The sequence below is a fragment of the Sciurus carolinensis genome, chromosome 10 (genome assembly GCF_902686445.1).
Source record: "Sciurus carolinensis chromosome 10, mSciCar1.2, whole genome shotgun sequence".
NCBI lineage: Eukaryota > Metazoa > Chordata > Mammalia > Rodentia > Sciuridae > Sciurus > Sciurus carolinensis.
This window is the reverse complement of record NC_062222.1, coordinates 122,159,979-122,182,901: the sequence shown is the minus strand read 5'-3', so window position 1 is coordinate 122,182,901 and position 22,923 is coordinate 122,159,979. Positions and strand designations below refer to the sequence as shown.

Here is a 22,923-nt window from a genome sequence, read left to right as displayed (position 1 = left end):
AAGGGATACAGGGTAACGGTTAAAAGACTAGACCCCCAAACCCCTCCCCAGACCTGTTGACTCAGAATCTCCAGGGTATAGAGCAGGAATCATTCAAAATTAAGACCACAACCTTAGGGCCTAGTGGGCATCTGACCCTGCTTAGGACTCCTGGGTCCAGCTAGGCTTTAACTCCTGGGTCTACTTTTCATAGTTTTTCCGACCAATCCCACCCTCCAACTTGACAGCTACACTTCTCCCTGTCAGCTGGTATCTGTGGAATGATCCTCTCCTATTCCTCTTCTACCCACTAAAGCTATGATTTCTGAAATATTTCTTTCTTAGCTTTAGAACATTTTCCTGTGAACCGATTCTTAAGTAGATGCCCAATATAAAGCACGTAATGTCAGAGTCGTTTGATGGAACCTGAGAGGGGACCTAGATTTCTAATGTTGGTCTACTCCCTCCCTGTGGCCCCTCACTACCACTGACAGGGGCCCAGAGGCCCTTCCCCACATTCCCTAAGCTTCCACAGACAGCAATTCCAAAACCACTGAAATAATGCAAACTCTGGTAAGTCTTGTCATACTTTTTTTTGTGACAGACAACTTATTTTTAATAAACATCCAAGATTATCAAAAAAAAAAAAAAGAGGTTTTTCTTGTGGAAATTTGTCAGTGTGGCCCAAAATAAAGTCTGTATTCCATTCTATTTCAGAATATGTTACCAAAATTATGATCAAGCCTCCATGCTGTATTTGCAAAGTCATTCCTTAAAGTGAATTCTTCTCAACATGGAAAGTAAGAATTTCATTGCAAGAATAATTGGACTACCATTTACTTTTGAAAGGTGCTCAGAAAAATAATGGTCAAGGGAATTTGCCTTTTCAAAAAAAAAAAATCTCTCCTCCATGGAAGAGAATGTCAGAGCATCCAGAAAAACATTCTAATCTTTAAAACTGCAGGTATCTTATATTGGACATATTCTAAATACATTAGTAAGTTAGAATCTAAAAAGAAGTTTTCGAGCACCAGTTTTTAAACTTGAAAAAATGTAAACAGAATTCTTTTAATGATCTCTTTGGCTTTTTCTTCCAAAATTTATAAGTTTGAGATTCCAATTTAGGAAGCAAATTTAATATTATGTGCATGAAGAGGCAGACACTGGGAATTTTGAATGGGGGATGCAATAAGATTTCAATCAGGAATTATGCAAGGTTCAAAGTTATATTTATCAAAGAAAGATACAGTAAATGTGACAAAATAGTAGCCATTGCTGCATGTGGGGGTAAGGTTTACAGAGTTTTGTGGGCCATTCTTTCAATCTTTCTGTAGGTTTGAAATTCTTCAAAATAAGATTTAGGAGAAGAAAGTTCAAACACTTGTTCAAACAAGGCAGTGTGCTAGGTGTATGCATGAGAGACAGAACAGGACCTAGATCGTGGGGAGAAGTGCAAGTCATCTAAGACACAAAATTTAAGAAAACACTCATAGGACCCCAAGAGGGATGCCCTCTACAAGGTTGGTATCTCTTGTGCTTCCCTTGCCCAGAGCCAGTCCTGGGCATTCTCAAACTGACTGAAACAAACTGTAACAAACACTTTTGACTTCTAATAAAAAGCTTAAGGCTGGGGAGATAGCTCAGTCGGTAGAGTGCTTGCCTTACAAGCACAAGGCCCTGGGTTCGATCCCTAGCACCCAAAAAAATAAAAAAATAAAAAATAAAAAACTTAAAGCCAACTTTATCCATGCATCCATTTACTCACTTATTCTCTAGGTGGGTATTAAATGCACTACACGCTAAGTGACTACTCTGTGCTAGGCACCTCCTCCATTCCAGTCAACTGTTTTGACTTTCAAGCAAATAATCTTAAGCCAAATTCGAGATGTGTTCAGTGCAGGGGAAGCCGTCAAAAGCCAGTTCCTGCTAAAATGTCTATGCATCTGATACTGTTCTAATATATGATTTTTATTGCCATCATTATTACCAGTAGCAGCAGCAGCAGTAGCCTCTACCTGCATGTCTATTTTCCCAATTTGGTTGCACATTTCCAGGTAATTGGTATAATTCATCTTTTTTTCCTTTGGCATCCAAGATGGTGGTACATAAAGTGCTTTAAAAATATGTTCATTTAATGAATAAAACTCTATTTGTTTTTACTCAAAGATATGCCACAGTTCTGATGAATATGAAACTTCTCCCTGCGTGGCCTAAGAACAGTAGCTAACATCTATTGGATGTTAGAATCTGCCCAGTCTTTTCTAACCTCTTTCCATATGCCAACTCCATTAAGCTTTGCACCAAACATGTAAGTGCTACTATTCATCTCCTACTAGTACACAAAAATGAAAGATTGAGTACCTTTTCCACTGCCACAGAAGAAAGGCCACCCCAGATATGAACCCATGAGACTCCACTAAGCTGTCTCACAACCATTACCCAGGGAGGTGCTCCCTGGTTCCAAACAGCACATGCCCTCAGGCTGCTTTGCATCAACTACTACGTACAAAGACCAAATAGAATCAGGAACACCTTCAGCAAAACCATCTTCAACTCTCATGGCCTGGGCCGGCAAGTCAGATTTGGGGACTTCCTGCTTAATTTCACCTTGTCTAAATACAACCAACTAAAAATAACCTGTAAGGGAAGTGTCTCAGAATTAGGAGAGGAGCTGCAGAAGGCTGCAGAGGACATGATGTGAAAGAATGATGCTGGCCTCTGAAAACACTGCGGAAGCTTTTCAGCATCAGCAAGTTGCATATTGTGATGAGAAAACAAAGTTTCCAATTATTGAAATTCCATAGTGTATTTAATTATGCAATTATCTTATTGTATTAACAAGTATGAGGGCACAGAAGCAATTGCTGAGATTTTTGCAATTTGGAAGCACAGAATCTGTTCTTTCCCCCGGCTGATTACTTCTCAGGAATCCATCCATTTTTCTTGGATTATGGAAATGATCCCGTTTTTTGAACTGCTTCATTCAGAAATTGAAAGCCAGTTAAGACTCCCACTCTTCACACTCCAAATTTTAAGTTTGACCCCAGTACAGACTGAGCATTTTTCAGGGGGGTAAAGTCTGCAAATTCACATAATTTTTGTTTGCATTAATCATGGTAAGCTCTTTTCTCTTTTGAAATTCAAATAAATATAGTGTAAATATAAATTTTAAAAGTAGTTGTACAAATTACATATTTTCAATGATGCGAACACGAATACATTCTTGTTCATTTGCTTAATAAGGGTTTATCCCAAAGGGTTCATATATTAGACTGTAAAACCCAGAGTATTCCATCAAAACATCTAAAATAGGTATTCTGTGATGCTATTATTCATTTCTATTTGCCTCAGTTACTTCAGCAAATATGAAATGTAATCATGCAAAATTAAACATTCCATACATTTTCTATTCATTCTCTAATATTCTCCCTACACTCCAAAATAGGCTATCATACTTTCAAGTTTAAGGGAACAAAATGTGAATCGAATTTCTTGTTTCTGAAAGCATCATGAGTAATAGGTCTTTTTACTCAGGGCTTTTTGTCAAAGAATCACCCAGCTCTTTATACATAAAACATAATTAACCCATACAGTCTGTTACATCTCTACCCAATGAGAGCACTCTTTGCTAAGGAAGAATTTTAATATTTGCATTTTCTCCACCTGAATGTGGTCCAGGCTTTTAGAAATGATGTTGCATTTACTTGTGCATGATAAAGAGGCAAAGTCGTATGCAGGAAAACCTGGTCCCTCCTCCCAGATAAGGAATCGTAAAGCCTGGACCCCTTCGCCTGGTGTTGGAACCTCAGCTTTGCAACCTCTTAGCTCTGAGAGAATGGAGCAGTCCCTGAGCTTCCCTGTGCTTCAGGTCTTGTACTGGTACAATTGGGATCATGAGAGTTCCTATCCCACAGGACGGCTGGGGTGAAATGAGTGAATATGTGTGGATCACTTCACATTCAGCCTTAATAGCATTAAAAGTTATGATCTCGTCCTGCTCAGCTGACACCTCAGGCCTTTCGAAGTCATTTGACAACAGTTACCTCACTGGGGTCCCAGTGCCTTTCTGTAAGCTAGTAGACAATGCTGTTATTCCCATTCTACAGATGAGAGTGAGCTTCAGATCCCGCTGCTGGCAGTCAGAACCTGATGCCCTGGGAACTAGACTTCCACCATTCCTCCTTTGATCCTGGACTCTGTGATCCAGACAGTCCCTGCCTAGGTCGTGGGGGAGGAAGGAGGTCTTATTTCCAGCGAGACATGGAAAGCATCCTGCTGCCAAGACTTGTCTTGCATAGCAAAAAAGATCCAGATCGGCAGGAGACACGACAACAAGACTGCCGTAATCATGATTTCTGCTAACTATGAAATGAAAGTTAATTTCATGCCTCACATCCACAGACAAAAAGGTTCAGAGCCGTTTAAATTCTCTTCAGCCCAATGACAGTTAGTAAACAGGAGGCTTCGTGTTCTAATGCTCGAAATCACCCTTCGTATCTCAATATATTATTTATGCACTCAGCTTAAAATAAACAGCAACTCCAAAGTAGGTGAGTGGTCTCATTTAGCATGAACTTTTTTTTCCACTGTGACAGTTACTTTTAAACATCGGTAAACAACCTTAATTCACTTCTAACGAATTAGTAGGCTACTGCTGTGTCTACAGGAGGCAAGCAGATTGTATTATCAACCAAAACAACTTTCTCCCTGTCAATCATCTGCACCTCACAGAGGGATGTGGGCTTTGCTGTCTTGTTACTCAAACCAATCCATGGGCGCACGTGATTCTGGACAATTTCTTCTGAGGTCATTCTCTTCCATGTCTTTGATTAGGTCTCTTGACTCTGAGATGCAGGATGGGACCTGGTGAAGGTAGATTCTTAATGCTGCTTGTTAAGAAAGATATAGACAAGTGAGAACCTTTCCAAAGAGGTAAAGTTTGTGGAAATCATGATAACGACCTCTCCTTGTGGAGGAAACTGAAACTGACCCAAGAGGGGACCCAAGGGGTGCCACCTAGTATTTAAAAAGGTGTTACTTGGCAAGAGGAAAACTTGTGCTTTATAGGTATAGGTGCTAAAATCAGGATCCACAGGTGGAGACGATTAGAAGAAACGAAGTCGCAATGGGCAGATGCTCTGCCTCTAGGGACTCTCAAGCACCAGGCAGATGGAACTGGCCCACAGACATAGGTCCTCCATCCCATGAGTCCCAGGGTCACTGGCTAAAATGTGCTTCAAAAGTTTTTAAATATCTCTATGTTAGGAGTTTTTAAAAAGTGTCAGCCACCCTTTTAAAAAAGAGAAAATGCCATGGCTTTAAGGCACCGGGCAGATAGCCAGCCACTCCGCGGCCATACATAGAATTCCAGGACATTGCTTGACCTAGCAAAATAAAATGACATGCCATTCAATGGAGAAAATCAAGTGAAACAGTCACTTTGGGATTGCACTGTCTCTGCCTACTCTTTGGCTTGTGGCTTTTTGGACAGGAAGCAACTCCCGAGTCACCTGGACTGAAACCTAGTTTAAGAGGGTCGATCCACACTGAGCTCACCGTCCTGGCTGGCCTGCTCCCCTCCCCAGGTCTGGCAACACAGTACTTAGCCAACTGTCACCATTAACAAAACCTCACTCGCCCTCATTGGAACATTCAGCCTCTGCCCGAAACCAGCCCCTTCTCTCAGAAACAAACTGCTCAAAACGAAGTCAAATACGATCCAAAAAGAACAGGGGGTGGGGGGAGGGAATAAAAACACCATGCATTTAAATCTACAGATTATATCAACATTTTTACATAATGTGCAAACATACATTCTTCCAAATTATCTAGAAAACACTGCTTGAATTTTTTTCTTTTTTTTTTTTTTTGCTGAAAAAGATAACTTTTCTACATCCAACATGTTGACAAAAACATTAGAGAGTTCAGAAATATTAAATTCCTCAAAGGAAGTCAGATTATCAATATCTGGGTGTGAAACATGGTGTTACTGGATCCCTGATATGGCAAGAACAGACATCTGGTATTTGCACTTTGGAGTAATAGAAAATAACATGACAATAATGTGTCATACTTACAAAGTACCCTTCATCCATGGGGCTCCGATTTTACCAATATTAGTTCACTGATTTTCGCAAAAAACCTGAAAGGCAGAGGGTAAGTTTGTGTTACCCCCACTTTGCAGATGGGGATTGAAGTCAACAGGGGAATCGACTATTGGTTCATTAGGGGGAGAATTCGGTGGTAGGAGGGTAAGGATTAGGACTTGGTTCTTCCCCATCACAAAGCATCTTGACCATCCCACCATCCCCCTGGAGACTGCTATTTCCCACATAACTTTCACCACAATCTGAACTTATTGGACACGTTTTGCCCACAGAAAAACAGTGTTGCATGTAACCCCGTGTTCATATGAACCCAGACACCAGGATTCCCTTCATACCGAAGAAAGGGGTGGGAAAACTTCCTACGTTCCACTTAAAACATGGAGGAAAAATTAGATTGACAAAATGCAACCATCCAACTAAAATTTGGCCAGAAAATAATGTTACTACTGTTCAGTTTGTTATATACTTATGTTCACATGTCAGCATATGGACTTGTCTTCAAAAAAATATTCCAAAGAAGTCAGGATGCTTCAGAAGTAATCTCGCCAGCAACATTTTTAGAAGGGTGTATTTTTAAAAATCCTTTCTAGGACATCCCATCCTTCTTACCACTCTTGGGCCATTTATTCATGCATTGAAAAAATAACCAATATTCGTTGAGTTCTTACGAGGTTTAAGTTTATCATTGCATCTGGTTTCTTGGAAGACACAAAAAGAAACATGTACAACGTAGGTCCTGTCATCAAGAAATCCACCATTCAACAGTTTGGTTTTAGTGCCCCAAGACCACTCTGATCAAAAACCCTCCACAAAGATCCACTGGTTTCCGGACATCCCTGGTGAGTCATAGACACCTATTCCAGGAGGATGGCACTTTCAGGGAATAGTCTCAAGAAAGATGGTTTGTGCTCTGTTTCTGAGCCATCCTATGTGGGATGGCAGAAAAGCTAACCCATGGGTCTCCTGGAAAAGTGCCTGTCACTTGAGGGTCACGATTTCCCACAGTTCTCCTTACTCGCCCCTTTCCCCTCAGGTGCCCACGCACATTCCCACCTCCAGACCTTTGTCTGTCCAGCTGTTCCCCTGGCATGAGACCACCTTGGCAGGACCACCACGACTAGCTCCACCCCTTTGACCAGTTCTCTGTCCAAATTCAGGCTCCCCAGGCCTCCTCTGGGTAAAGCAGCGGCAGCGCTCAGACCTGCCCCTCACGGCTCTTTCCCTTTCTTGGCAAGACTCACCATGACCTAATATCACACAGCCTTTGATCCATTGTCCTACGTGTCCCCACTAGAACAGGAGCTCCAACGAGCAGGGGACTTATGTTGCTTGCTGCTAAATTCTAGAATCAAGACAAAATATAAATATTTTGGATATAAATAAGTGGATCACAGCACAGCACTGGGGTCTGTCCCTTTCTTTCCTACCTGCTTTTACTCTCTGTGGGATGCTGTTATAATTACTAACAAACCAATTTCCATACTGGATAATAATAGATTTTTCAACCCAACAGAAGAAATAAAAACTCCACAATCACCCAGTTAAATGGTTATGGAAAGTGTAAATAAACAGCATTTTGTTGTTTTGTTGTTGTTGTTGTTTTTTGTCTTTTTGTTTTTTCTTCTCTTGGTTGCTGGAGCAAGAGTCAGGTGGCCTTTACTGTCTGATGGGCTCTGCTTGGAGTCCCGGGTGGTTTACCCTTTTCCTCTCCCTGAGCCTTTATTACCCAAAAGGGAAGTAACAGTGCAAGACACTTATTTCCAGGGTTCCTTCTAGTCCATAAACAGATGCCAGGCCAAACATGTCCATATTTTTACATCTTCTGACTTAATAGTACTTACTAAGCATAAAAACGGCTCCGAGGTGGCCTCGTCACCATTGCATGGTAAGCAAACTGGGGATCCCGGAGGGGAGGATTTGATGACCTGGGTATTCTACAAACATACCAGCTTTGGACCAACACCACAGGCATCACTGGAAAGCCGTCCCTCCAGCCCCAACTGTCACACCCAACATACGAGAGACAGGCAAAGAAAGATGCCACATCAGCTGTGACGGTGTCTCGAGCCACAGACACTTCACTTGGGTCTCTAAACAGATTTCTTGTTTACTGGCACATTAATAAAACTCACACCTTCGCCAGTCAGAATTTTTTTTTCCGCCGAGCATCTGAACATCCAACGAGATTTAGAAGCAATTAACATTCACGAGTAACAGAGCAATCAACATGGGAATCGCTAATGGAACTGGACAGAATCCAAGAGCAGATATTACGATAATAGTGAGCCCTGACATAGGTTGTGGTGTTAATTCTGCAGGGCAGAGTCGGGGTCTGTTTTCAGTGCTTTGTGAGGTTGCTGTCACAATCGCATATGCCTCTTCTATATATGGTTCCTCGCCCTCTAAGACATTTTTTTTTTCCAACTGCTTTCGAAAAATAGGCGTTTTTGCATCGTTATAACACAACCTCTAGCATTAATGGTATGTATTGAATTCAAGTTTATTTTTAAATTGCTTACCTGACAAAAATGTTAAAATGTCATTTTTTCCCTACTTTGGGACTCTACACTATCTTCACCTGTTAGCTTTTATAGCTAGAGGCCACAAAAATAATAGCTATGAATTTCCACCTTGATGCTCGCCCCCCATCCCCTGCCCCAACAGCTTTGCCACTGCCTGGTGCTCACAGGTTCCTACATCCTCAGACACAGAGGGACAGGGACGTTCCTACCGCAGCGAGCACGGGGCTTGCCCGCTTGTCAACTTTCCTGACTGGTTTTCATAAAAAACACTCCAGAAATCAGCACATCCCTGCCACCCTAGTGGGAGAGCCTCTGGGTAGTAGCGAATGCCTCCATTGTTACTCTTCCTGCTTCTCCTTTCCAGCCTTCATCGCTCATCACCACCATCCATCAAATGTGCCATCGCCGGGCAGTCTATCTTTGCCTCCCACTGGACCACATTCTTGAATCTCAGCCCTGGCTTTTCTCTCCCTTCAGCCTAAAGTGCAAAATGTCCCGACCTTCAGAGCCTCTGCCCTCTGCAGGTCACACACCCCTCTGCGTCCTGGGCCCCTCCCAGCCCTCTCCTGCCTCATCCAGTCCCCTCACCACCAGGATGCTCCCCTCTGGCTCAGGTCACCATTTTGGTCCCAAGTGGGTAAAGAACCTGGTCCATTTCCACATCTGGCTTTGGACGTATTTAGTGGAAACCTATTGTGATTTATGTTATTCTGTAGGGGTCTACAAAAATAAACGTGTTTCAAGGAAGGGTTTTTAATTTTTTCAACCACTTTCACATAGACGCACATGTGTAATTGGGAAAATGCCCTTATTTGGGTTAGAACGTGTTTCTGGCTACTCTCTGTTTCTCATGTCTTTCTCCTTCTCTTTTGCCATTTCTGGCTATTGCCGAATTCCTTCTTTCTTCATGATCCAGCTTCTCTATTTTTTCCTCCTCCTCCCCACCCTCAACACACATCCAGAATGAAAGTGTGTCTGTTTTCAAAGCTTTGTCCTCCGAATATAAGCAGCTCCTGATCCCCAACCTGCCACTACCAAACTGTGTGTGTTGAAAGCCTATTTTGATGAGGATTTAATATCACAGAACCCAAGTTACAGGGTCACTGTCAACAGACCCATTCTTAGAGACCCCTTACTTTACCTCTGGGGCAAGCCATTTAATATTCCCAGCATGACCCCAAAGCTGGGAGACTCAGCCTCCAGGAATCTCCTCACCACCCCTCCCAGGCTCCCCTCCCCACATAACTGCAGTTGAGATTAAAGTGCTTCTGGGGCTTTGGTAATCCAATCAGGGCTGGGCGTGCTTCAGACTCCACCAGCCGGCTGGAAGGCATTTTGGCAGAATGCCCTGCCACTACACTCTGCGTTCCACACAGAGGCTGTGCTCATTTCTGATGGCTCAACAGAAGTGAAGGTGGCCCTGCCCAGGAGCCAGGCTTCACCTGCCTTCCTGAGCCACAGGAGAGCCAGAGCCCTGCTGCTCTAAAGGCACCCGGGGCATGTGTGTGTGTGATTGTATGTCATTGTGTGTGTGTGTAGGGAGGGAGGGAGAGAGAAAGCTCTAAGTGAGCGCTGTGGAGGGTCCAGGGCAGGGGCAAATATTGAACACACACATAGATTTTTTTTAACTTGAAAGATTAAAGAAAATCCATTTTTCAACCCTTTGCCCTTACCTTGACACCACCCAAAATATCCCACCCGCTCTATTTACTAGCCAGGGCTTTTTCAGGGGTTCATAACCTTTCCAAGTCCCTTTGGCAATCTGATGAAATGCATGAACCTTTCCAAAAATGGTCTATAAAGGATTGCCAAGGAGATAAATTACAATAAAATACCTTCCCCCCACCTCCCCATCCCCGATGAAGAAGTCCAGGACTCTGTGGTTTTGGTGGACAGGAAGGGTAGCTGCTATCTGGAAATTTTTTTTTCAACTTTGGATTTCTGCAGAAGACAGTCATGCCATGCAAGTGGTGAGCAGAGGTAGGAAGCAGAGTGTGACCCTGCACACTGTCCCTGTGTCTAGAATCCTGTCCATGCACCAGACTAGAGCTGCATCTGACAAGCAGGCAGCCCCACACATATTAACCCCGAGCCCTCTAGTACTCGCTACATTGGAATAGCTACTGATGTAGCTTTCTCTTATTTACAGTCCTTAGTAGATTTTAACTACTTCTAAGAGAAAAGTAGATGAATAAAGAAAGCAATTCGAAGAGTTTTCAGAAAGTAGAAGTAATAGTAAAACTTGTCGTTGGACCATTTATTCTTTCACCATTTTCTGAGCATGTACTATGGGATCACAGGTGTGAACAAATGGCCCCCATGAGAAGTTTACATACAGACATGGAGAGGTGCCCTGTAAACAAATAAACAAGTAAATATGTATGCAGTAGTGACAAATGCTCCCATTTCATGCCAGTACATATTTTTCACCAAGCATCTATTATGTTTCAGGCCCTGGAATGGATTCTGGATTCTGGGGAAATTGGCACATGCATGCATACGCTCACACACACACACCACACACACACACACACACAGTTCTCCACATCTCTGGGTCCCGCATCTGCAGACTCAGCCAATCACAGACCAAAAAAAAAAAAAATGAAATTGCATCTGTACTAAACGTATACAGACTTTTGCTTCTTGTCATTATTCCCTAAGTGACAAGGTACAATTATTCACATAGCATTTACAATGCCTTGGGTATTGCATGTAATCTAAAGATGATTTAAAGTATACAGGAGGAGACTTTGGTTAGGTGAGATGCAAACACTACATCCATGGATTTAGGTATCTGCAGGGAGTCCTGGAACCAACGCCCTGCACTCAACTCCAACAGGTTGGAGGACCCCAAGTTGCTGTGATTGAAATGCAGTAATGCAAAGAAAGGACCAAATTGGTGTCTGGTAGTAAGAATTCCGTGGATTGATCATCTCCCTCATCTTCTGGTCTAAGAACAAAAAGGACGACAGAAATACAAAAGCCCAAGCCAAGACGACTACAACCCCAGAGCAGGAAAACAAGAACTGCGTTTGCTTATTTGTTTTCCTTGTTTGTTTTTATGGCAAAATAGATGTTGAGAACATTAGCAATATGGTCGAAAAGTACAAAGAAAGAAATCTCCACCATCAAAAATTTTCAGAAACAAGGAAATGAAGGAGCAGAGACCTCTTTGTGCATCGCATACCCCCAAGAAAGGTCAATAGTGGTGTGAAGGTTTGCCCAACTTATTTGAGCATGGAACCCTTTGGCATGGAAAAATCACATACTTTGAGAAATGTGGGTTTGCAAAACCAAAACAAAAGGAATAAAAATATGGCTATTTGGTTTTGATGTGCTCAGATGGCTTTCTTGGAAAAGGCAGACTTGGGCAAATTTTCTGCAAACCAAGAAAGCCTAGCAGCAGTGTTTCCTATCCACTGGACCACGGCAACTTCTCCTCTGCTCCCAATAAAAGAAGTCATTATTCTGGGACCACAGAGCATTCCAGGGAAGTGTCTGCAGCCTCTAAACACTTCTCATTCCCTCAGACAGGTAATTCCCCTCTTTTCTGCAATAAATAGGCCCTTAAAACGAGTTTCGTTAATTATTCTCTTGAAAGCCAAATCCTCTTCTGGCTGCACGGGGGAATCCTTCTGCTTAAAGTTAACCTAGGTTTTCTTTATTATCCGAAAGTTTCACGGTGAGCATGCATTACCTTCATAACAGAAAATCAATGCCAGGAAAGAAAAAAGAAAAGAAATTCTATAGGGATGTGTTGATACACCAATGACTGGTCCCCAAATTACTGGCTTGTATGTGAAGAGTTACATATATGTGACTTTTCATGACTTAGAACTAGGTGGCTAGATAAATCAGAGGTGGGAGAGGAAATGGGGTCAAAGCTGCTGAGAATTCAGGGGCAGGAAGAAAGAATCCATGACCACCCACTGTCTCTGAGTCAAGAGAAGAGAGAGGCAGACACCACACACATACACACACACACATACACATACACGTGCACACACGCACAGAAGAGGGAAGCAGAAAGAAAGGAAGGGAGAGAAAAGGAATGAAGAGAGTATGTGAGATGAAAGAAAGAGGAATAAGTAAAAAGAGAGAACAAATGAGAGAAGTAAGCAAGAGAGTCGTTGAAAAGTCTAAGGTGCAGGGAGGGAGACCACAAGCTCACAGATTAAGTTGACCCAAGTCAATACAAAGGCTTTGTGCAAGGGCTCTGGCATTAATGGGATTTGGACTGCTAAAGCCCTGTGAATCGAGTACAGAACATACCCATAGATGCCGGAGTTATTTTTGAAATGAATGTCTTAAGTAATATGAAGCTTAACTAGCGGGGACACTCTGCAGTGTTTTGTATGACTGCCAGCTTGGGACCTGGCTGGGAACCAGAGTGCCTAATTAGCTCCAGTCTCCAAACTGGGAACCAGGTGGACTGGGTGAGCCTTGCCCCTCAGATGTGCCACCAGGGAAGAGTCTGTGCTGGTGCAGTAGGGAGAATGTCCCTGCTCCGGGGAACCGCTCCACGATGCACCCAACAGGCTGGGGGTGCACCCCTGAGTCCCTGGTTTAGAATCAAGCATTCCTTCAATCAAGCAGTGTTTCACTGGGTCTCCAAGGAGTCTGGAATCGTTGGGAGGCTTGTGGATACCATGATGAACAACACCAAGGTCCTCTTTCCGAGAGATTTGAGCACCCGGAGGAGGAAACATGAGCAAGGAAATAAGAATTTCTGTTGGTGATAAGGAGCTGGAAGAAAATGATAATTAAAAAAAAAATAAAGGAAGGAAGAGAAGGGAAGGGAAGGGAAGGGAAGGGGTAAAGGGAAAGTGTAGCTCAAAGACCTCCATGGCTTAGGGAAGGGACAGGGAAAATTTGCTCAGGGAAGGAGTTTCTGAAGCAGGAATTTTTTCAATTAATACTTCAATAACAAGGAGGATCCCCACCCTGCACAGATCTGGGGAAACAGCCTAGGAGGAGGAAGGACCCATCCTCAGATCAGCGCCCCAAGTCTCACTTCCAACTAACTAAGCTTTCGGCAATACGAAATTCAAAAGCACAGACATGTTTAATTTTAAAATCTTAAATTGCATACTATGCCGCTAGGAAAATATATCCTGAAACGTAGATATTTTTAGAATGGTCCACTTCAGTTTCTTCAAGTGTCGTTTTTTTTTTTTTTTTTTCTTTCTTTTTTCTTTCTTTTTTTTTCCCCCCTGTTCTAGCAGAAGACCCAAATAGCCCAGGTACATCAGCCTCCTCTGAATACCTGAAACTACATTCATCAACCACTTTCTAAAAATTGGATCTTCCTTCAACGCTGAATGACTTGATTACTCCCATAACAGAATACATTACACTGATTATGGGATTTCTCACGTGCTGTTTAGGGGAGGTCAGGCAACCTCCACCCACCAAACACAGCAATGACCCTGGGGACGCAGCACTCCCATGCAAATGACCCCGCCTCAGGGACACTACTCTCCACTCTTTCTATTTATTCTTTTTACTGATGTTGAGAGAGAGAGAGAGAAGGGCGGGCTGTTTATTTCCAAGCTCTCAGGAAATACAGGTTCTTGCTCCAGGCCCTCTCCTCTTGCCTGCCAAAGCCCAGAGGACTAACTTCTGTATTATAATTTTCCAATAGCATATGCACTAACTCATGTTTTGGTATTGTTCAGTCAAGGGTTGGATCGTCAGCTTCTGGCAGTGTTTAAACCTCCTCAGTTCAGCCGGGTATGGTGGTGCATGACTGTAATCCCAGCGGCTCAGGAGGCTGAGGCAGGAGGATCAGGAGTTCAAAGCCTCAGCGACTTAGCGAGGCCCTAAGTAACTCAGTGACACCCTGTCTCTAAATAAAATACAAAAAAAGGGCTGGGGATGTGGCTCAGTAGTTAAGCACCCCTGGATTCACTCCCCAATACCAAAAAAAAAAGAAAAAAAGAACCTCATCAGTTCATATGGGAGGAGGTGAGGAAGTCAAGTTCTACAGGCCTGATTCACTGCTAGTCGGTGACTAGCATTTTATGTTTAAGACAATCAAATTCATATTATTTTACATTTTTTATATTTGAAAAGGAACACTCAATGAAAAACAGGGCATCATGAGTTCAAATAAGCCATAAATTAGGTAAAGAAGCATAATTCCACAGAACGCCATTTTATTAGCTAATCAGCATGTCATTTTTTTTTCTATTGGCATCTATTTACTGTCATGTAATTTCCATAAGGGCACCATCTGTATTTATAAAAGAATTATCTTTGTGGTGATCTAGCAATCTATAAACAACGGTGATATTTAACTTTTCTTAGAGGATCAATTGTAGAATTAGGCTAAAGGACTTATAAGTCTCTTTTTCATGATGAACCTTAAAAGGACTTATTCATACATCCCAGTGATGTTGGAATCACTTGAAAGAAACAAAAAATACACGTGTAACTGCTTTGTTAGAATGTGATATTTTGACATGTACCTTTTGGATGTTGTCATGTATATTTTTTAATCAAGCATGATGACTGTCTACTATAAAGCCCAATAAAACAACCCAAAATGAAGTATGTTATTTTATCCATCTGGGCTGCAAGGGTGGGCTGATTTTCAGTGAGATTGATTGAGCACCCTATAACTCAGACAGACCCAGCAGCAACCAAGGTCACTGCTTTGAGTTCAACCAGCAAGCACCCAAAAAACTCAGTTGTAACACAGTCGAACCCTGCCTTGTCTAGTACCTAGGGTTGGCTTTGCAGATCCAAGCCACTTGTCCAATGATGGATACTCAAGTGAACAAGCCCCTTCCCACTGTGGGAACCAGAAACTCACACGAGATGTCCTTCTGCTAGGCATAGACTTCAGAGCTAACTGGCACCGGGTGAGTACAGGGCGCAATTTCTTGCAAGTGTTTCCATGGCTACCAAATAGGACCTCAGAGAGAACAGTCTTCAATTATACAAAGGTATATTACTTCAATCCAAAAAAAGTAAGATGCAGTTTGAAAATATCAATCAAAGACATAAATCTCATGCTTGGTTGGGATGCAGTTTCTCCACCAACAATCGATTGCTTTGTAAATTTAATTTTAAGCCATATTTAAGAGGCTTATGATTAAAAATGCATATGACATACTACAAAATTAAAAAGTTAAACATATTTGTACTTCGTTGATCAATTCTTTAATCTATACATATTCATGGAATTACTGCCACTATATCAAAGCACTATTGGAAGCAGCAGGGGTAGCCATGAGCAAAGCACAGGGTCCCTGCCCTCAGGGAACTTTCCTACAAAAGTAGATGTAGATGAGTCATTGGGTGCAGATTCACCTAGTCATAGTAGTGATTGAATTAAAGTATATAACTACTCCATTTTCTTCTTTCTCTAATATAGTTAGTTTTCTTGTATTTAAAATCTAAAATATTTCTCTTTTAAATAATTTGATTATTCACCAGGACCAAGAAATAAACTTTCTGGATTTTGGTTTTTGTGTTTGATATTTGCTTGTTTATTTTTATGTTTCAGTTTCTGTCATTGACATGTTTACATCTGAATAAATTCTGATGGTCAAACATTTGAAACATTTATAAAAGAGCATTCAGGGAAATGCAATAGACAGACAGGTGCATACGTGCATTTGAGAGTAAAAATGTTTCTTCTTGGGGAAGGATAAGGAATTGGGAACATTTATTTGAAGAAGTGACTTAATTGTTATGTCAAGAGGGAATGAGTAAGTGAATGAACTCTGAAATCAGACAAGTCCTATATTCAAGTCTTAGTTTTGCCACTGTGAGAAACTTCCCACATTTTAGTTCCTTATACAGAAAGGGACATATCACAAGGAATATACGAGTATAATAAATGTAGATAGCTTAAAAGAACTCAAACTTTGTTGTAATAAAGGGCAACTGTAGAGTTTCCAGTGATAACAATCAGTCCTGAAAAAAAAAACACTAGAATTTAGTTCACAAATCTTCAATTTGAGTTCACTTATTAATTTATGTAAACTTAGATCTAAGACTCTTAAACTTCTGAGTTTGCACTTTCCAAGCTCTAAAATGGACCTAATGAAACTTATTTATGAGATAATGTATGTGAGGGCTGATTTTATGTGTCCACTGGACTGGGCCACAGGATACCCAGATATATGGTTAAGTGATATTCTGCGTGCATTCGTGAGGGTGTTTCTGGATGAGGTTAACATTTGGATCAGTAGACTGAGTGAAGCGAATTGCCCTTCCCAATGCAGAGAAGTCTCATCCAAACCCCTGTAGGCCTGAATAGAATAAAAGACTGAGTGAGAGAGAATCTGTTCTCTGATAGGATTTAAACTGGGACATCAGTGTTCTACCCTTAGACTCAGACTGGAATTTACACTATCAGCCCTCCTGGTTCTCCTGCCATTGTATCTTTGGAACTTGTATCTCTGACTCTCTTGGGACTTGGACCTTCAGACTGCAGATCTGGATGGCTTCTGAGACTCCACACTCATGTAAGCCACATAAACCAATGTGTGTGTGGGGTGGGGGGGGGGGTGCATGTTTTCTCTGGAGGAGCCTAACTACTCCAATAAATAAGGCAGGGCCAGCATATCCAGTATCTCATTTAATATAGGTCACCACTAATTTTATAGGTGATGTGGTTTGAATAAGTGTCCACCATAGGCCATGTGTGAAATGCTTGACCCCCAACCTATGGTACTCTTGCAAAGTAGTGGGACCTTCAGGAGGTGGGACCTCGTGGGAAGAGTTACATCATTGAGGGTCTGCCTTTGAAGGGGATATTGGAACCTGGCCACTCTTCTTTCTCTCTTTTTGTTCTTCCCTGTTGCCATGAGGTAAGAAGCTTCCTCTGTCACTCACCACTGTCATGATATACTACCTCATCATAGGTCCAAAAGCAACAGGACAACCAACCATGGCATGACACCTACAAAATTGTGAACCAAAATTAACTTTCTTCTTTTTAAGCTTATTACCTCAAGTATTTTGTTACAATAATGGAAGTTGGGTAACACAATAGGAATGTACACTCTGGAGGTAGTCTACTACAAATGATCTCTTTATTAACCACGTGGAAGAAAGATCTTGAACTTGAATTTCAGCTTCACAATGTACAAGATGGAAAAAAATCTCTTAGATATCTGGGCCTCAGTCATCTAGTCAGGAAAATGGAGAAAGCAGTATATGTATTATGGAGACTATTAGAAATTTAATGTGCAAACAGTCCAAACCATGATTCGGTATGTTCCATTTTTAGTATGCATATTCTGATCCTCTGGAACTCATGAAGTGTATTATAAATAACCTTTGAATTATTTTTAAGTAATTCTTTATGGTTTAGAGGGGGGAAATCCATACATATATAAAATATCCAGGATGTCAAATATACAGTATAATCATTTTGTATGATCACTGCTGATACAGTTCAATCTAAATTGTAGTCTCATATTTGACATAATTATACATAACCAAACACTAATAAAAATTGCTGCCTTATATTTCAAATTGGTAATTATGGTAGTAAACATTAACAACATGTCAGATATAAGATGGTGATTTGTTCTGAAATGTATTAGAAATCATTATACTGTATGATAATTTTAATTACAGTTTGGTAGCAAGAGAGCATGCAGCGTTCTACTGCTCCAAGTGCATGATGGGAACTGGCAGCTCTTCAGCCCGCAGCTCCGACTGCTGTTTTGTGAGCTGAAGAAATGGGCAACTCTTCCTCCGCCTTTATGTAGTGAACCTGGTTTCCTCTGCACAGTCAGTCCAGCATGAGAGTTGAAGTCATTCTTCCAGGATTTAAATCCTCTTTCTCTTCATTCCTAGCCAGAAGAACTTGGCTCGTGGTCATTTCTCTGTGCCTCAGTTTTCTGTTCTTTAAAATGGATAATATAGCAATGCCCACCTTAGGGGGTTGCATCACAACTAGGGTGCACCCTGTTGTGCGTGAGGATCGGGGCACCATCAACGTGCCAGGTCTTCAGTACAAGCCAATGGTTGTTATTATCATTTTTTTTAATACTCACATTCTTTTCCCAAACTTTCCAGATTCCAGTCTCAGTAATTGTGATCTAATGCCCTATTTAATGTACAAATATGCTGAATACTAGCTTCTATCTCTCAGGTCACTATATAGTCTTCAAAATAATTTAATCTTTCCCTTTCTTCTCTCCTTCTAATCATCTCCATTTCTTTCTCACTCAGGAGTGTGAGTCACTGGCCACACACTGTGCGCTACTCTACATTATCTGCTCTTGGGAATGCCTGGCTTTGGCTCATCTCTTCTTGGCCCTACCATACTAGTTCCCATCATGGCTTTTGAGCAGGTCACCAGGACACACCCTGTGCCCCATTGATCACACCTGGAGAAACCCTGAGGAGACTCCGTTGCCCAGCAGGTGAGTCAAGAGTCATGAAATTCCTATCTCCATCCACAGGATTTAATGCCCTTCCCCACCTCTCTCTCTCTCTCTCTCTCTCTCTCTCTCTCTATTAAACACACACACACACACACACACACACACACACACACACATCCCTTGTGAAATTTGCTATCCTAACCTAAGAACCATTCTGTTCATTCAGTTGCCTCTTCCATCCCTTTTGAAAGATCTCTGGATCTCACAACATCTTTATATGACTCTCCCAGCTCCAAGATCTTCATGCAAAGTAGGCAGGACTCCCAACATCATGATAAAGCACCTGTCCTGTCTACATTTCCATTCCGTTTCAGGTAAAATATTCAAGGGTACAGACTGGACTGCTAATTAGAGAACTGTCTGGAACCACCATGAACCACATTTCCATCGGTGCAATAAGCAAAGACTCTTCATTAAAATCACTGTCCTCTGTAAGGAAAGCTGTTTCAAGCGCAATAGATCTAATTCACAGGAGTGATCATGCAGACCCAGGTAGAGTATTCATTATTAACTTAAAAAGTATGCCAAATCAATTAAAAACCATTTTAAAGGGAAGGGATAAAATTTAGTTCTACCTAACTGCAGCTCCGCTCTGATTTATCTTCCAGCCACTTTCAAGGGATTTTACTTGGTTCTTAATCTAACATTCATTGGAAAGGGTAATTCTCATGAAATTACAATGGCATCTCTTGCATCGTTTAATGCAAATGTTCCCATTCTTCAGGAATAGAGAGCGGTTTCTCCAATAAAGACTCCCTTCAAAGTGCAAAGTGGAAGGGCCCTGGGAGCCGCTGGTGCAGAATAAAGCATCGCATCTCAGAAGCTGTTCAAATTTAAAACCCTGCCCGCATCCCTATGACAAATTGTATTCCAAATATAGGTTATTCACAACATGTTTGTTATAAGGCGAGGCATATGAATTCCTGCCGTGTCTTTCTTTACAAACATGTCAAGACTTGTGAACCCTTAATGAAATGCAGCTTTTTAGAGGCAAGAGGAAGCCACAAAGATGCCAGAAAGAAAAGACAGTCTTTCATGGGACTGGGACCTTCTTAAGCTAGTGATAGGTGCCCTAAGCAGAGGTACTGTGTCATCTCTGAGGTCACTGAGACCAGCCACTTCAGTTTTCAGATGAAAAAGACTGGCACCTGCAAGAAAATGAAATTTGTCCAAAGTGTCAGAGGCAAAATTAGCAGGACCAGGACTCACCTGCCCAGCGCAAGATGCCCTCCCACTGGTACTGTGTGTCTGACGGGACTCTGAACCACAGTCAGCCCAGCCGAAGCACTTTTCTGAATCCCACAGGGTACCAACCTGCTGTTGTTGAGATAAAAGTTCCATAAAACTTGGAAGTGAGCTTATCCCAGTAGGATATTTCCCGTCATGCTACAGAAGTTAGTTGTATTGATTTCCCATTGGGCATCTTTTTGAACCAAGACCCAAGGGTACTATCCTTTTCATTTGTTAATTCATATTTTGCCTTTTAGGCAAAGCACCACTATTCACTAGTCAGCAAAAGTCCCAAGCACAGGATATATCTTTTTCCTACCAGGACCAGCTGGGGGCTTTCCAATGTGGCTGGACACAGCAGTTCACACAGCTTTGTTTTTGTTTGTTTGGGGTGCTGGGGATTGAACCCAGGGACTCATGCATGCCAGACAAGCACTCTACCAACTGAGCTACATCCTCAGCCCTCCCAGTTCTCGTTTAAGGCAGAGGTCAGTCAATGTTTTCTATAAAGGGCCAGAGAGTATGACTGTGTTTCAATAAAACTTTATTTATCCACCCTGGAACTTAATTTCCTATCACTGTCATGTGTCATGAAGCAACATTATTCTTTTAATTTTTACTCAGTCATTTAAATGCAAAAATCACCCTTGGTTGGTAAGCTATGCAAAACGAGTGGGTCAGATCTGCCTCGCCCACCATGGCTTACCAATCCTCGAATGGGAGTAATGGGGAGCCCAATGTAAAGAAAAATTCCTTTTGCTACCCAGATGCTCTTGTTATAAATTGCTTTTAGTGTGCATCTGGAAAATGCGAGTTTTTTATTAAATGTGCATGTTTTCCATGTGTTGGGTAAGTAATGGTTCAATAAGGTTATGTCCTTCTTGTTAATGACTTCAACAATGATGCAGGGTCCCTGGTTCAAGTATCTTCCTCCATGTGAAGTACAACTTAAAGGGCTAAACTGGCTACCAAGAACAGTTGTGGGATTATGTCACTGTTACAACAATCAGATGAAAGAGAAAACCCCATTAATGGGACAGTTGATATGCTTCCTAAGACTGGGATGTTTTTAATTCATATGTAAGTACTTCTTTAATTTGGGAACGAAATATTTTAGCTGCACAAATGGCCAGTATCTACATCAGCAAATCAATCATTTGGAATCATTATCAATCTTTTGTCTGTACAATGAAATAAGTAGGAACGCTTTATTTAAATACCTTTACAGTACAACTCGACTGGCATCAGCATATTACAAAAACCAATTTTCTTACATCAACTTCTATCTACTTCTAATTCTGTAGCATAGCTCTGGGGAGTTGCTACAAGGTCTGTGTAAACTGAAAATCTAAATAACATTATGACGCCTATTACAGAACTAATTTATAATCTAATACCCCAGTTGAATTTAATATCCTATTTATTTATTCAAGCAAAATATCTGGAAAAAAATATGTCACATCATAATGTAGTTGTTATGAAAATGGAAAAATAAAACAGAATTTTAGAGAAGGCATGATAATTGCTAGGGGCAGGTATGAGCAAGAATTTCAGAGCCCCTCACATGAAGGAGAGGCAGGAGCCCTTTAATAAATAGAATTTTTGCTTTATAATGCAATTATTGTCAAATTTAGTATTTTACATCAAATTTACAACTTTAAAATGTGATTCCTATTAATGTTATCTGCTCAGAGCTACTGCAGCATAAAACTGTTGGCCAACAGATGCCACCTCATCAACTGTCTTTAACAACTCCATTCCCATTCTGGATGGAAGAGCCGAGCTTTATGACAGCGTTTACAAGGACGCACTGCCGATCCAAATGTGCAAGTGAGGCATGTATATATAATACATGGAGGCTACCAGAAAGAGCCCTGGAGCTGTTCCTGGGACACCAAGCATCATACTGTTTTCTTTACCTTAAGGTCGAAGGAGAGAAGGGAGGAAAGATGGAGGGAACAGAGGGAAGACAGAGCTTAAGACATTTGAAGAAGCAAAGCATAAACTTAAAGACACTCTAAAATGATCATTGCATCCCATCCCTGGACACTTCAGGAGGCAGTGGGGGCCTCTGATAAAAGTTTGGTGGATTCAACAAGACATGTGCTCTAGAGTTGCCCAAGCTTAAAGAAAGAGCAGGCATGCGGGCCCTTCTGGTACACAGGAAAGTGACTACCCCCACCGGCTCTAGAGAAAGCATCCCTGTGGATAGCTTAGGGAGCCACCCATAGTCACTCTGCCAGGATAGAGCCACAGACTCAGAGCCCCAGGGCTGGACAGCTGCATTTACACTGAGACCCCGCTCATCCCCAAAAGGCAGAAGAGGCAGCTGCCTTTGTGCTGGGGTCTCAGGTGTTGAGGTCCTTGCGTTCTATTCCAAAGTTGCATGTCTGGATTGGGAGGCCTACTCTCAAACTCCTGTATTTTTAATAAACTCCCATCTTGTTCTGATGTACTTCCAAGTTGAGGAACCAGTGGCCACCATGACCATATTTGAAAGCCATCTGGGAGGAGCCCTTTGCCCTTGAAATTATTATAACACTGCTCTTTCAAAAGCCTGGAATCCCATAATTAGCAACTCATTGCTTTGTCTCTTAAAGGTTTGCTGGTCTCTGTGGGTACTGAAATTAGACTCAGATATACATGGGAAAAGAAATAGCTTAAGTCCTC

General features: G+C 41.7%; 1 long non-coding RNA gene across 1 annotated transcript; it reads left to right on the top strand.

Annotated features, from left to right (window-relative positions):
- The first annotated feature begins 18,827 nt into the window (after window positions 1-18,827).
- Window positions 18,828-19,886, top strand: LOC124994409 (uncharacterized). The gene is made up of 3 exons (XR_007110486.1): window positions 18,828-19,002; window positions 19,338-19,515; window positions 19,748-19,886. It is a non-coding gene; the product is annotated as an uncharacterized LOC124994409 (long non-coding RNA).
- The last annotated feature ends 3,037 nt before the right edge of the window (window positions 19,887-22,923 follow it).